The sequence below is a fragment of the Lissotriton helveticus genome, chromosome 3_1, assembly GCF_964261635.1.
Source record: "Lissotriton helveticus chromosome 3_1, aLisHel1.1, whole genome shotgun sequence".
Lineage (NCBI taxonomy): Eukaryota > Metazoa > Chordata > Amphibia > Caudata > Salamandridae > Lissotriton > Lissotriton helveticus.
In genome coordinates, this window is record NC_136061.1 from 1,323,182,681 (window position 1) to 1,323,196,342 (window position 13,662).

Below are 13,662 nucleotides of genomic sequence, written 5' to 3' on the forward strand. Positions count from 1 at the left end.
ATATTTTTGTTGAGTTCCTGCATCCTGGATTCTACTTCAAGGAACCTGACTCACATAGTGTCCACATCTCGTTGCATGGATGCTATGCAGTCAGAAAGGTCTCCCTTAAGTTGCTCTAAACAGGCCGCCATGTCAGATTTCAATTCCGTGCAGAGTTCTGTTTTAAAGTCCCTGAGGGAGCTGAAAAGTCCTCCTTGGTAAGGGCCATATCTCCTTCCGTATCAGGTCTTGCATTCGTGTCTGTTTTCTCTGTTGTGGTAAAGTAGCTGGACACTTTGTTGCTGCCTTTTTGGGGGGCCATAAGGACAGTCTCCCTTCTCACTGTGGGGGCTTTTCTAGTTGTTTCTAGCTATTTCTGTCCGTAGGATGACCGTACCTCTCCTTTAAACCGCACAGGTGTAACCTATTAAGTACCAATGAGGGCCACCTGATTCTCTCCAGTTGTTGCCTGTCGTGATGTCAGTAGCACAAAACCAAATAAAGCCACTAACCTTGGAGGTCTGCCAGCGGGGACATAGGTGTGTAGAGGAGCCCCCTGCTCCCCTGGGTGCAACCCCACACAGAACGTATAAACACTACTGTGCCAGGAAGTACTCTGGAGAAAAGAGAAGTGGATAAAACAATAAACACAGCTGTATGGATGGGATCTTCTTGGACCTACTTCTGTTCTAGAGTTCGGCACTGCTTCAGAAGAGATCCCACGTATGCGAGGTGTACATAGAAGAACAACAAGAAACCATGTGTTGGGTAGAAGAACGAGAAGGATCGTTCATATCCAATACACTTAGTTGCACAAAATCTAACCACTCACACTACAGCACAGCAGTGATGTCTAGATAATGGACCGAGGACCTCGATCCCTGCAAAGGAGTACACACTCTGCTCTTTGGGTAGGAAAGGAGAACAGCAAAAGAAGCAAGATGGCGGCTGGCTGAGGCAACGCTGAGGCACCGCTAACGATGCTAGCACCCTGATCCATTGTGAATCTCCTCCTTGCAGGCTGAAATGCATCCACCACCAACAGAATGCTAAAGGCGATTTTGGATAGCTTACTGGGTTTGCTACAAGAAAATACCTGCCACTGTACTCCCCCTTGCTCCGTGATACTGAGGCAGCAGTAACAGGAGCTGAGACGTACCTGTTGGAGGATATACAGGGCGCAGCAACCTGAGTTTTGCGTGAGCTGCTGGTCCACCTCTGCGGTATACGGAGGTAACCTCGCTGGCATGAAGCAGAAGGGTCCTGCGGCTTTGGCGGTTCTGACCCGCTGTAAGGTGGCGGTTGGTATGCAAAGTCCGGTTGCGGAGACACTGATGGAGGTTTGCAGATTACCGGGAGGAGCTCTGCGGCAGCAGGGACACCGTGGGCAGACTGTGATCCGGAAAGAGCCCGTTAAGAAAAAAGGAATAGGCAAAACCCGATGTTGCAGGTAAGGGTCAGGAAGGCGATGAAAGGCAGGATCAAGGGCTGACTGGAGACGGGTCCCCCGAGTATTAACTCCACGGGTAAAAGCACATGAGCTTGTTCAGGTAGCGTTGGGACAGCTAGAGAAAGATTTGATAGCTGATGCACCCCCAACCCAGAGTGAACAGATACCGGGGAGTGACAGCGCAGCACTTGTAGTGCCTAATAACCTGGGAAGTGCAGAGCCTACAAAGGTTGTTGAAACCGTGGATAATGCTGAACAAGGCAGCTGGGTCAGCAGGCGAATGCTCATGTGATTCAAGATTACACAATTGCAGTTGCTATTCCTGTTAATGCTGTGGTGAGACCGGAATTACAGCCTGCCAAAGAAACAATATCGCCGCTTGTAGTATGCCCTGCGAATGTTGTAAGGAAGCAGGAACAAAGAAAGGGGGCGATTGTTAGCATGGTGGCCACTAAAAAAAGTCTAAGAGTAAGGTCAAGTCTAAAAATTGGCTTAAGAAACCGCCAGAAAGTATCAAGCAGCGGGGGTCTAAGGTTAATAATCCCACTAAGGCAAGTAATCAACGACTGATTGCTAATAGACGACAGATGGCTGATGTAGAGAGAGAAATGTCAAAACACTTCTATTCTTTATCCGATGATACAACATCAGTTGAAGACTCCTCTATGATGCTGAGTTCAAGTGGCGAAGAGAATGAGTCAGAGAGTAAATCGGATACTACTGTCAAGACTCTGCCACAATTAGAAGGAAGGGTAGCCAGGCACCTGTTCTCCCTGATCTTGAAGGAGGACATCAAACACAAGAATTAAATTGGGACTAAATGCCCACTAATCAATTTATTGGAGAAATGGGAGAAGTGCTGCAGATGGTCCCCCCAAGAGGGGCTGAAGACGACAATGTCGTCTAAGTAAGCAGTGGCATATTCTGTATCGGGTCTCAGCAAGTGGTCCATCAACCGTTGGAACAGCTCCGGGGTCCCATGAAGACCGAAGGGGAGTACTCTAAACTGGTACAGTCCCGAGGGAGTTGAAAAAGCTGTTTTTATCTAGCTTGCAGGGGCAGGGGTATTTGCCAATATCCCTTGGTAAGCTGCAGTCTTGACAAATACTTAACGGTTCCTAGTCGTTACATCATGTTCATCAATTTTGGGCTTAGGGTATGAATCGAACTTGGTGATTCGTTTACTTGATGGAAGACAATACAGAAGCACAGACTACCGTCTGGCTTTGGCAAGATCACAATCGGGGAGCACCAATTGCTTTGGGAGGGTTCTATAATGTGGGCCTGTAACATGGCAGTCACTACTTTTTCTACTGCCTCTCTTCTCGCCGCTGGAATGCGGTATGTTTTTTTTTATCGATGGTCTGATCTAGGGATTTGATATCATGTTGTACCATAGTGGTCAACCTGGGCGTAGAAGAAAAAAAACCAGGAAAACTGTCCAACAGAGCGAACATCTGGGCTTTTTGGCCTGAGGATAGAATGTCCCCAGTCTGAACCAATTCAATCTGGGTTTCTTGAGTGTTTCAAGTGGAAATGTCCAGGGATTTTTCGGTATTCACAAGTAGTACCTGTGTTTCTGTCCCAGTAAGTGCTGCAGGTTCTTATCATTTCTTTAGGAGATTCACATGATAGATTTGTTGGCCTGCAGTGGTAGTAGAACGCTATAAGTGACTGGGGATACCTTTTTGTTAATAATGTAGGGGCCCTGCCATTGTGTGAATAGCTTGTTCTCTGTGGATGGGAGTAGGTGGAGTACTTTCTCCCCAGGTTTAAATTCTCTTAGCTGGCTGTTTCGATCATGGTAAGTATTTTGTGTGCTTTGTGCTTTTTCAATGTTGTCATGCACTAGACTCCACATCCTGGTCACTGCTGATTTCAGATCAGCCCCATATCACGTCAAAGGCTGTCCCTCCTCATCCTCTCCCTCCCATTGCCCTGTCGCCATATCTAGTAGTGTCCTGGGCTTCCTTCCGAACAAAAGTTTGAACGGGGAGTAGCCTGTGGATCTCTGCTCATGGGTTCTTACAGCAAAGAGGACCAGGGGTAACTTTTAGTCCCTGTCTCTTCCTGTCCCTGAGATGACCTTTCATAGCTTAAGTTTAATGGTCTTATTATTTATAACATTCCACGAGGCTGTCTGTTTGGGGGTGGTAGACCAAGGTGCGTATTTGCTTAACGCCCAGATCTCACAGACCTGTGCCATTAGACGGGACATGAAAGGGGTCCCTTGATTGATGAATATCTGGGATGGGAACCCCACTCTGGAAAACAATATATCATGGCTTGTGCTACAGAATGAGTGGTCATGCTAGATGAAGGGGAAGCTTCCGGGTACCTACTCGCATAATCAACTATAACCAGGATGTACTTATGTCTCCGGGCTGAAGGAGGTAGGGGAGCAACTAGATCCATACCAACCAGCTTAAACGGGATGTCGATGATGGGTAAGGGGAACAAGGGGGCCTTCTTTATTTCCTTTGGGTTTGTATATGGGCATTGTACACAGGCTGCACAATGTTTTACCACGTCCCTGTATACCCCCGGCCAGTAGAACCTTCCAAGAGGTATTTGAGGGGGTTTTCCTTGAAATAGTGCCCTCCCCCCGTTTGGTTATGGGACGATTGCAGGATGTGTTCCCGAAACAGAAGGGGAACGACTAATAGGGTAGTGGAGTGGGCCCCTCCTTTCACAGCTCTGTACAATAAACCCTTTTTTAACAGAAAATAGGGTCCTACCTGGTCTGGCTCTTGTTCCTGGACCTGTTGCCAAGCATGGATAAGGGTGTTGTCTTCCCACTGGGCTGTACAGTAGTGAACCAGGGTCATCCCACCCGGGTCTGCAAGGGAAAGAGGAAAAAACATGGTGTGATGTTTGTGACTGTTGATAGTCTTTTGCACTTCTTTTTTTTTCCTGTAGTACTTTCTAAGTCACTGTCACTGAAAGGAGCCTCATGTAATCAGGCCGTGGTGTTCCCTTTGGTCTCATCTAGATAGTGCTCAAACCTGGGGTGGTACCAATGATGACAGCCTCAGGCAAAGAGGGAATGAACCCTACCTTCTGTAGGTGTGGGTCATTGGCTACATCCAATAGAACCTCTACTACCAGGTACGATTTAGTATCCCCATGGACGCATGTAAAATGTACGTTCTCATTTTTCCCTATTTGTGATCAGGGTACTAGGGTCCGGTCTATCACAGTCACATGACACCCTGTGTCTAGTAGAGCCTGTTGTTTCTTCCCGTTTAGTAGGACACTCTTCTTGTACTGGTGGGGGCGGTATGCAGCGTTTCCCAGTCACAAATATCCGCCCCCTGGAATACCCCACCTCCATGGGTTCGCGGGTGGGGCCCGATGGGGACACAGTCGGGCTATGTGTCCCCACTCTGCACAGTGGTAACATTGTGGCCCTTGTCCATGTGGCCCTGGAGGGGGATAAACAGGTTTAGGAGACACATAGGGAACCATCAGGGGTTTTGAGTCGGGTCGGGGTGTACTTCTCAGGGCAACGAAGAGGCCCGTATTATACCAGCCTTGAACTCCGTGGACCTGTGAAAACCATAGGCTAGCTCCATCGCCATCGTGAAAGACAGGTTGGAGTGTTGTTTTACCCATGAACGGGTATTCGCTGGCAAGGCTTGTAGACATTGTTCCATATAAACCTTTTCTATGATTTCTTCCATACTGGAAGTGTGGGGTGTCAGCCAACGCTTTCCAAGATCCTTGATTCCATAGTAAAGAGCGCGTGGGTTGTCTCCGGTTGTCCATTTCTCCTTCCGGAATTTGGTTCTGTAAAACTCCAGGTTGCAACCCAAATGCTCAAGTACCCCTTTCTTAACCTCCTGATAGGCAGTGGTACTATTGGGGTTGGGGGCCTGGTAGGCTGTTTGGAGCTCTCCTGACAGGAGAGAGGCAATATATTGACTCCACCTTTCCTGGGGCCAGGTGGTGGTGGTCGCTACTCTTTCAAAATTTTATAAAGAAGTAGTCGGGATCTTCTCCCTCTTGGAACTTTTGCAAAACAGACCCCGGGACTTTTGGGTGCACTCTTGTGCTCACTATGGCGTCTGTGAGCCTTTAGGATTGCTGTGTCTTATATATATATGTTGGTTCGATGTCAGCAGAGTGGCTTGTTCCCTCAATACGTCCTGCAGGGTTTCTCTATTCTTTTGGGTGGTTTGGACCTGTTGCTAAAACACCAGTTGCAGGTGCCTTTGTCCTTCCGCCATCTGATTGATTATACTCTCATTGGGCAAAGGCTGTGTCATGATTTGACACTTCGGGATGAGATTCCACTTCTGACACCACTTTGTGGGGATGAGGGTTGCTTGGAGGGCTTAAGGGACCACAGGACGCCGAAATGCTAGACACATGCCTTTATTATGCATTCTTATGGAAAGTAAATGAGTAAACAGCCAGTGTTCTGGGCGTGATGATGAAAGAAAAAAACACACAAATGCGTAGAGGAGAACTCCTCCTCCCTGGTCTCTGCTCCGGGTCGTCGGGTCTCTCTCTCTCTCTCGATGGGCAGGAAAGAAAAGAAAACAAACCGGGGTCAATGCTGTGCTTGTGGATTTTTCCCTGGTAGTGCTACCGTCACCAATGCTACCGTAGTGGGAAAGGGAAGTGAGGGATGTGTTGGTTCGCTTCCACCCGATTGTTTACCTTCCCATGGTTACCCACCATCCCCACCAAAATGATCCCCTGAGTGGTACTCACCTTAAGCCATGGTCCATCTCCTGAACTGTGGCGTAGGGACCCGGGGCGTGTTCTCCTTCCTGCAGCCCACCGGGTTTGATCGCCATGTACACACTCTTCTGGACCCATCTCTTCTTCTCCTCTCCGTCTTCGTTCTCCTTCTCGCTTTTCTCCTCCTTCTCGCTGCTCTCCTCTGCTTTCTCTCTCTGCCTTCTTCCTTCGTCGCGCCCCCTCATGTCCACCTCTTCGCCTTTTTGATCCTCCTCTTCCGTTGTTGTCAGAGGCCCCTCCCCGCTCACTCTGGCAGACGCTAAACCGCTGCTCCTTTCCGGTTGTGCGGGATTGCCCAGCTCGTTCCCCTACACCTACTGGTCTACCTTGAAGCCGTCCTCCTTACACTCAGTTTCTGGCTCTGTTACTGTATAGAGTGGGCTGCATGATATGGCTGATTATGGTTCCAAATCGTTTTGACATTGAGTAATGGGATGACAGGGTAGTGTTGTTACCTTCTTTTTACTAAACACATGAATAATGGTGATGGATAAATGTTATCCTTGGAATTAGGCTAACACCAAACACATCTCTGGGGCAGCCATCTCTTCATCATTCATTTGCAACATTGTCCAACTTTGATATTTACATGGTTGAGAAGTCAATTGTACAGTTCCTTGTTCGCAGTTAATGATTAGAATGATTGGAATATGCATGGTGAGCCAAGGAAGTCCCAAAATAAGTTGTAAATAAGTGCTATCTAGCAAATCAAAATGTAATTTTTCACATAAATGTCCTGTAGCTCCTGGGTCAACTGGAGAATATAAATGTGTGTACATCTTTTGATAATGATGCAATTTTACATCTCATGTAAGGTGAACTGAAAACATGTGCGCTGCATTCAGAATCAACTTGTCTGGGGTCAAGGATATACAGGTGTTCAGAGCTTCATTGTTTCTCCATTACTGATCCCTTGCATTTCTTTGGAAAACTTTTTATAAAATGTGTGTCAGACCTACGATATAGAAATAAATTCTCCTAATTTGATAGTGGTTGACGTATGATTCCAATCTGTGTATGTTTTGGGGCTAAACAATTACTTTTCCCTGAAGGCAAATGTGCACTTGATCTGTTCCAATTTCTGAACTTGAGCTCACCCCACCTTCTTTCACCTTTACATTTTCCAACTTGTGATTAATTTGTGAGGCCAAATCTAATTTAATTAATCACAAGAATTATCTATTAAATACCTTAGCTAGCATACCCTTTAAAAGTTTACTGAGCCCAATGTAAAAACAAGTAGCTCTCTTTCCCTTTGGCCAACCTGTTTCTAAATTCAAGCCTTAAAAGAGGTCTAAACAATTTAGTCAATCTTTTTATCCTGTTGTCCAATACCTCTAAAACTATGAAGTAGGCTACCACATCCTCTAAAAGATTCACTGAAGTTCCATCTTAAATTGTTCCACATCATTTAGCACAGGACCATTTAGAGAGACTAAAGGTAATGACCAAGACTCAGCATCTCTAGTCAGAAACAACACCGTTGTTGTAATTGTGGTGATCAATTGAGAAGCATAAGATGCATTAGGTAGCAGTGAAAAAGCGGTTTCAGACTGTGACACAGATGAATTCGTCTAATGAAAACAGAAAACATTTTTGAAGAAAATCAATCTACCACAAATTTCTGAAATTCAGGGGTAGACTCTGGAGTGACCAATTCCGCAGGACAAATTCATGCCATAAAATCTTTCAAACTTAATAAAGCCCCAGGACCAGATGGGTTTATGCCCCAATTGTACATGGCGTTTCCATCTAAATTGGCCCATAAACGTGTCACTCTTCTCTCTCTATTCAATGACTGCACTGGTATAGGCTTCATCACACCTACTATGGGGGAAGCTATTGCTGCAGCTTTCCCCACGGTGGGTAAAGACCGCAAGTTATGCACATGCTACTGTCCTATCATGCTACTTAACATTGAGTCAAAACTATTTATCAAAATCCTGCCACACAAAGCAAAGAAGTACTCCAGTTCCTGGTCTATCCTGATAAGAGTGGCTTTGTCCAGGGACACCAGACACAGGATAACATTTACACACCATCAACCTGGTCAAAATGGTCTGTCTAAAGAAAATTCCTGTGATTCTCCTGTCTTTAGACGGAGAAAATGCTTTTCATAGGGTGGACTGGACTTTTTTGTGACTAACATTACAGAAAATGGGAAGAGGTCCTGTTTTCACTAAAGGAATTTTTTCTAACTATGCACAGCTGTTGGCATGGGTTGCCCTGGATGGCTAGACATTGGCGCTCTTTGTTCTTTACAGGGGTATGAGACTTTGATGCTAGCTTTCCCCACCTCTATTGGCCCTTTTTTATTGAACCTGGCTCGCCATATACATGCCGGTGAGTTTTGTGTCTGGAATACCGTTGGGGGCACAGGAAGTATAATTTCTCTCTATGAGGATGATTTTCTTTTATCATTGGACATCCCGAGTACTTCCCTTGAAGTGATGGTAAATCTCCTGCAATCATTTCAGGAAGTCTCTGGGTATGATATAATTACGACAGGTCCAAGGTGTTAAATCTAATTGTACCTGATGCTGAAGTGGTGACAATATGAGCTTCCCTTCCCTGGTCCAAGAAGTCTAATAAATATATTGAATTAAGGATTTCTAAAACTTGTGGAGAGCTTTTCTCCTTTAATTGCCTTTACTAACAATTTTCATAAAGAGGGACTTGAAATCCGGGGTAAACCTTATAATTCCCCCAACAGGCAGGATTAATGTAGGAGAGGTGTCCATCCTGCCATACTTACTTTATTTGTTCCAAATACTCCTGATCTGACTTTATAGAACATATTTAAAGGAAATCCAGCAATAATTGCTACAGTTTAGCTGGTGTGGTAGGACCTCAAGAATTCCTCAGAGACTACCAATCAAGCCCAGGGAAGCAGGGGGAATGGTGGCACTCCGGACCCCAGTACCATCAATTTTAACAGAATGGTCCGCATTAGAATCTGAGAACTAGTGTTGGATGGGCCAAGTTATATTATGCACACCTCTGTGGGATATGGCCTAGATGTATAAACAATATAGCCCCCCCCCAATGCTTACCTTAGCAATCTTTTGAGCACTGTTTTGCGAACGTGGGACAGCTATGTCACTTTGAAGGGAATGGAAACACAGTTTTCACAATACACCCCAGCTATGGAGGTACAGACTTTTTGGCAATGGAGGGAGGGAAGGTACCAAATGATTTTAGATATGTATGAAGGGACTTTCCCTAAGACCTTGCTGAAATGTAAAGTGGAGTTTGACCTTTTGGAGACAGAATGCTTACTCTACGCTCAGATCAGGCACTGGATCACACACATCCTCTATTCGTTCCACTTTCAACAAGGACAAAACCCCTATGGATTACTCTTGCCTCAGGAGGCATGGAAATACAGCAAAGAATGGGAACGGGTCCTGGGGAAATGGATAACACCACAACACTCAGAAAGACTGGAGAGCGGCATTGATGCATCTTCTACCTCGGTCTTGGGAAGGAAAATTCAGTACAAAATTTGGTCTGGCTGCCATTATAATACATTGTGCATACCACTGTAGTGTAGTTCCTATCTTCCCAATAGGCTCTGCGCATTGGAATAGTACCTACAGCAGTAAAGGCCTAGGCCAGACGTTAACTAGGTCTACTACTGTCGATACTAGACTTAATTTTTGGGTTTGCCAGCTAAGCTCAGAGTTCGCTAGAAACTTTCTCGAATGTTCAAGGAAGGATTAACTTCCCTGATTAGACAAGAAGGGATTTAGTTTCTGACAACCATAGAACATGACAACTTTGCTCTCCCCTAATCAAGAGTCAATCTCCAGAGTCGTGTGAGCACAAGGCAATTATTTTACTCAGTCAGTACGTGCATTCTTAGTCTCATCAGAATGTAGAGAAAAGGAAGAGACGGGCGTGTTCAATAAAAAGGTGTTATTTATTGATCAGTCTCTTTTCTCGTACAAGAGAAATGGATCAATATTATTGCAATACTTATAGTTAAGTAAAGTGCATACATTAAAAGCAATAGTATAAAATAATACTGTAAAAACATTGATATGGTTTCTGAGCCATATGATGTTTAAAATGATTAAAATATATTTACATACACATATACATTTGACTAAACGTACTCAACTGGTGTTTCTAAATACGCCTACCCCGTGTACCTGACCTAAGTCTAATGCGTGGGCGGGAATAGAAAGTTACAGTTTAAGTTAAGTTTGTTTTTGCCAAGTGAATAACTAAAGAATTCTCTGTGAGGGGTTATTCAGTTCTGTACCTGGAATTTAGGATGAATGAGGAATGGTATCTCTTTCTCTGCTCTCGATATTCCAGGCTGCCTGCGAGGGCTGCCCAGAAGCGCCGGTGCTGGGTCTCTCGGCTTGAGATAGCAGCGCGTCTCTCAGCGCGTCAGGAAGGCGGGGCTGCTGCCAGCGGGGTCTGCTTCTGCTCTCGGCTTCGGCAAGTATGGCTGCTCCGTCTTGTCACCACGCGTGTGTTTGCATAGGGCAAGGTCGGCAATATTTATACCTTAAAGGTGCCGAGATTGACGTAAGGATGGACATATATACGTCAATAAAGATGTCATACGACTTGCTCGTTAGCACATTCTTTACTAAAGTTCTCTGTGAAATCAAAACAATGGCCGCACGGATTATCCAGGTTGTCATAGGTTTGATTTGTTATGAGAACGTCGTATGCCTTATCAGGGGCTGGAGGAATGTCGCTTGTCTAATTAGATCTCAAGCGTTATGACCTAATCAGATAACACGTTCCTGTGCCGTAGTGTGACTGCGTCAGATAACGGTATCTGCATCATGGGGGTTTTCATGGCTCATGGGCTGACTGTTAGTTAACTTGATAGTTAGTTTAACCAGAATAGGGTCAGGAATAGGGGGACTGATTCAGAACCTATAGAAATACACGACACCCACTCCACGCTAACTATGGTCATATCTACTAATCTATGCATAGTATAACATAGTACAACATACTATAGAGTATAGTGTATACCTTACCACCCCAAAATACATAAATGCATTTTGAAATTTTCAAATATACTGAAAAATTGCAGTCATATATATCGTATGCACTTAAGCTATGAATTAAATGCAAAAGTAAACACGCATTTTTATGCATTATTGCTTATTGGTATATGAGAAATACACATGAAATGGCTCTTAATATGGCTATACAGAAAGGAAGTTCGAGACCATTTCATCACATAATAAAATATTTGTGAACATACCAGCGGGCAGCTAAAGTCTATATAAAGTATCTAAAAATAGAAATCTTAGTTCTCTAGGAATAGTTTCTTACTTTAAGCAGAAGATCAGTGTCCCGGGAAAAAATATGTAGAAAAATATTTTAGGGGCTTGCTGAAAAAAATTGCTGTCCGTGAACTGGATTGTAATTATTCATGTGACTTTATTTTTAAAGTTGAAGGCCGAATTCAGGGAACGCCGTGTGCGAGTTTACTCAAAAGTCTCTATTTCTGTTCTGGAGAGAACATCATATCATTCAGGCTTTCGAAAAAACTGTCAACAGCTTCATGGGAAAGTTCCACTAAGTCGGGAATAGGGGTAACCATGCATTCGTGCGCATGATTGTCTGCATTGACATTCTGATTTGCATTGCTGACAGAAGGTCGTACCTGTTCGATGTTGCTTTCATCTTGAACTTCACTACTCTTCAATCGTAGTGGTGAAGATTCCAGGAATGCCGTCATCAGGATTGGCAGCCTTTGAGGGCAGCACAAAGCGTGAACCTTGGTAGGAACCAACAGTGTATCTGCATCCACTGGCGCATCCGATTGTAGCGTCAGACAGGTGTCTAACACGCATTCTTCTCCGCATAGCAGACACCTTAGTACAGGTAAAACACACCTTTGCCACATTGGTCGAAATGATAGAAACCAAGTCATGTTCAGGTCTCTAAGCCGGGAGAGTCCCAGGATTTTTGATATCCGGTCCCGGTATCCAATGATCTGTGACATGGGTTGCCATAACGAAAAATAAGGACTAGGAATAGGATTCCTGCAATTAGTCCCAGGATCAGAGGAAGTCCGCCAAAAATCGAATGGACGAAATCTGGAAAAATACCCAGTATGGCTTTGAATGGTGTTAATGCCATCGAAAATACTGTCTTAAATACCTTTGAGACCCCTGTGGTATCAGAAATATTTAAGATTTCGCTCAGGATTTCCGCGAAATGTACGGGGGAATTGGTTGATAATAATGTATGTATCTCTGCAGTCGTCCTTGCGACTTGTAGATCATACGTTTCTTTAGATGACGTGAGCCTTGTAGGCGTCTGAAGAAGCACTGTTTTCATTCTGCTTAAAGTGTCTATTCGAATAGAAGTAATTTTCAAATTGGGCCATGCCCTTGCCTCCCTGTCCGGAAAGGAGCTGGGGAACAAAGAACGTCCACAGCACTTGACCTTCGCCGTTGTAGTGACTAGATAAGGAGTCCCGGGCATAAGACTACAACATCTGAGGTCTACAATAAGAATGTAACTCCCATTATAGAGTCTTTGAAAGAATGGTTCTATTTCAGTTGCAGGTGCGCCTTGCTGGTGACATGAAAGGTTGTATGAATTCCCTTCACAGGCTCCGTGCAAACTAATTCCGTTACACAGAAGCGTGCCGCTTAGTGACATAGCACAATTGTTGCCACTAAGAAACACTTTCTGTCCTTTATTACTGACACATGCATGTGAATAGGGCAGGTTCCAAGTTGTTTTAAGGTACCCCTTTCCCAATTTCTCGTACATGCCAGCCTGTATATATTTTTGGCAGTATTGAAACCTGAAGGTTGAGATTGGAATATTTATGATTCCGTGGATTATCCATTCACTGACAGGTCGTTCTGACATTGTCAACGGTAATCTTTCTAGTTTTTCAATGCTCAAGATTGTATAATCAGCACCCTTTTGCGCCATACCGATTTGTCTATCAGTAAGGTTAAAGATTTGGAATAGTGACGTTGTGTTGATTAAACGCCAAGGCACATAGCCTGAACGCAGATTTTGTAACGTCCAGCCAAGCTGTACAATGGAACGCAATTGTGACTGACCATGTTGTAATAACAGTAAGTCTTGCGATAATATATCGATTGCTGAAGACACAATGCTGTCCAATGAAAAAATTCTGGAGGACAGAGTCATTAACCCATTGTCCACTACAGAAAGTGATTTTTCCAAATTGATACGGTCAATTTCCCGTATTCTTTCTGCTGTCTCAATTTGAGTAACCTTCCAGGCCTCATTGTATGCTGCATATACAGAGGCTGCTATGAAACGCTTTTGACGCTGTTTGCGTGGTCCCAGTATGAAATCACGCAAGTCAGCACCATCAATAAGTAAAGTTAGGTGTTGCTTAATTTCAGGCAGTGTGGAAGTTTGTAGCCATTGAAGGCATAATTTGCCCACACTGTAGGTTGTTATTATCCCTGGGTGATGTCTTTGGGGATATCTAGGGTCTGGCCTGGTCATTT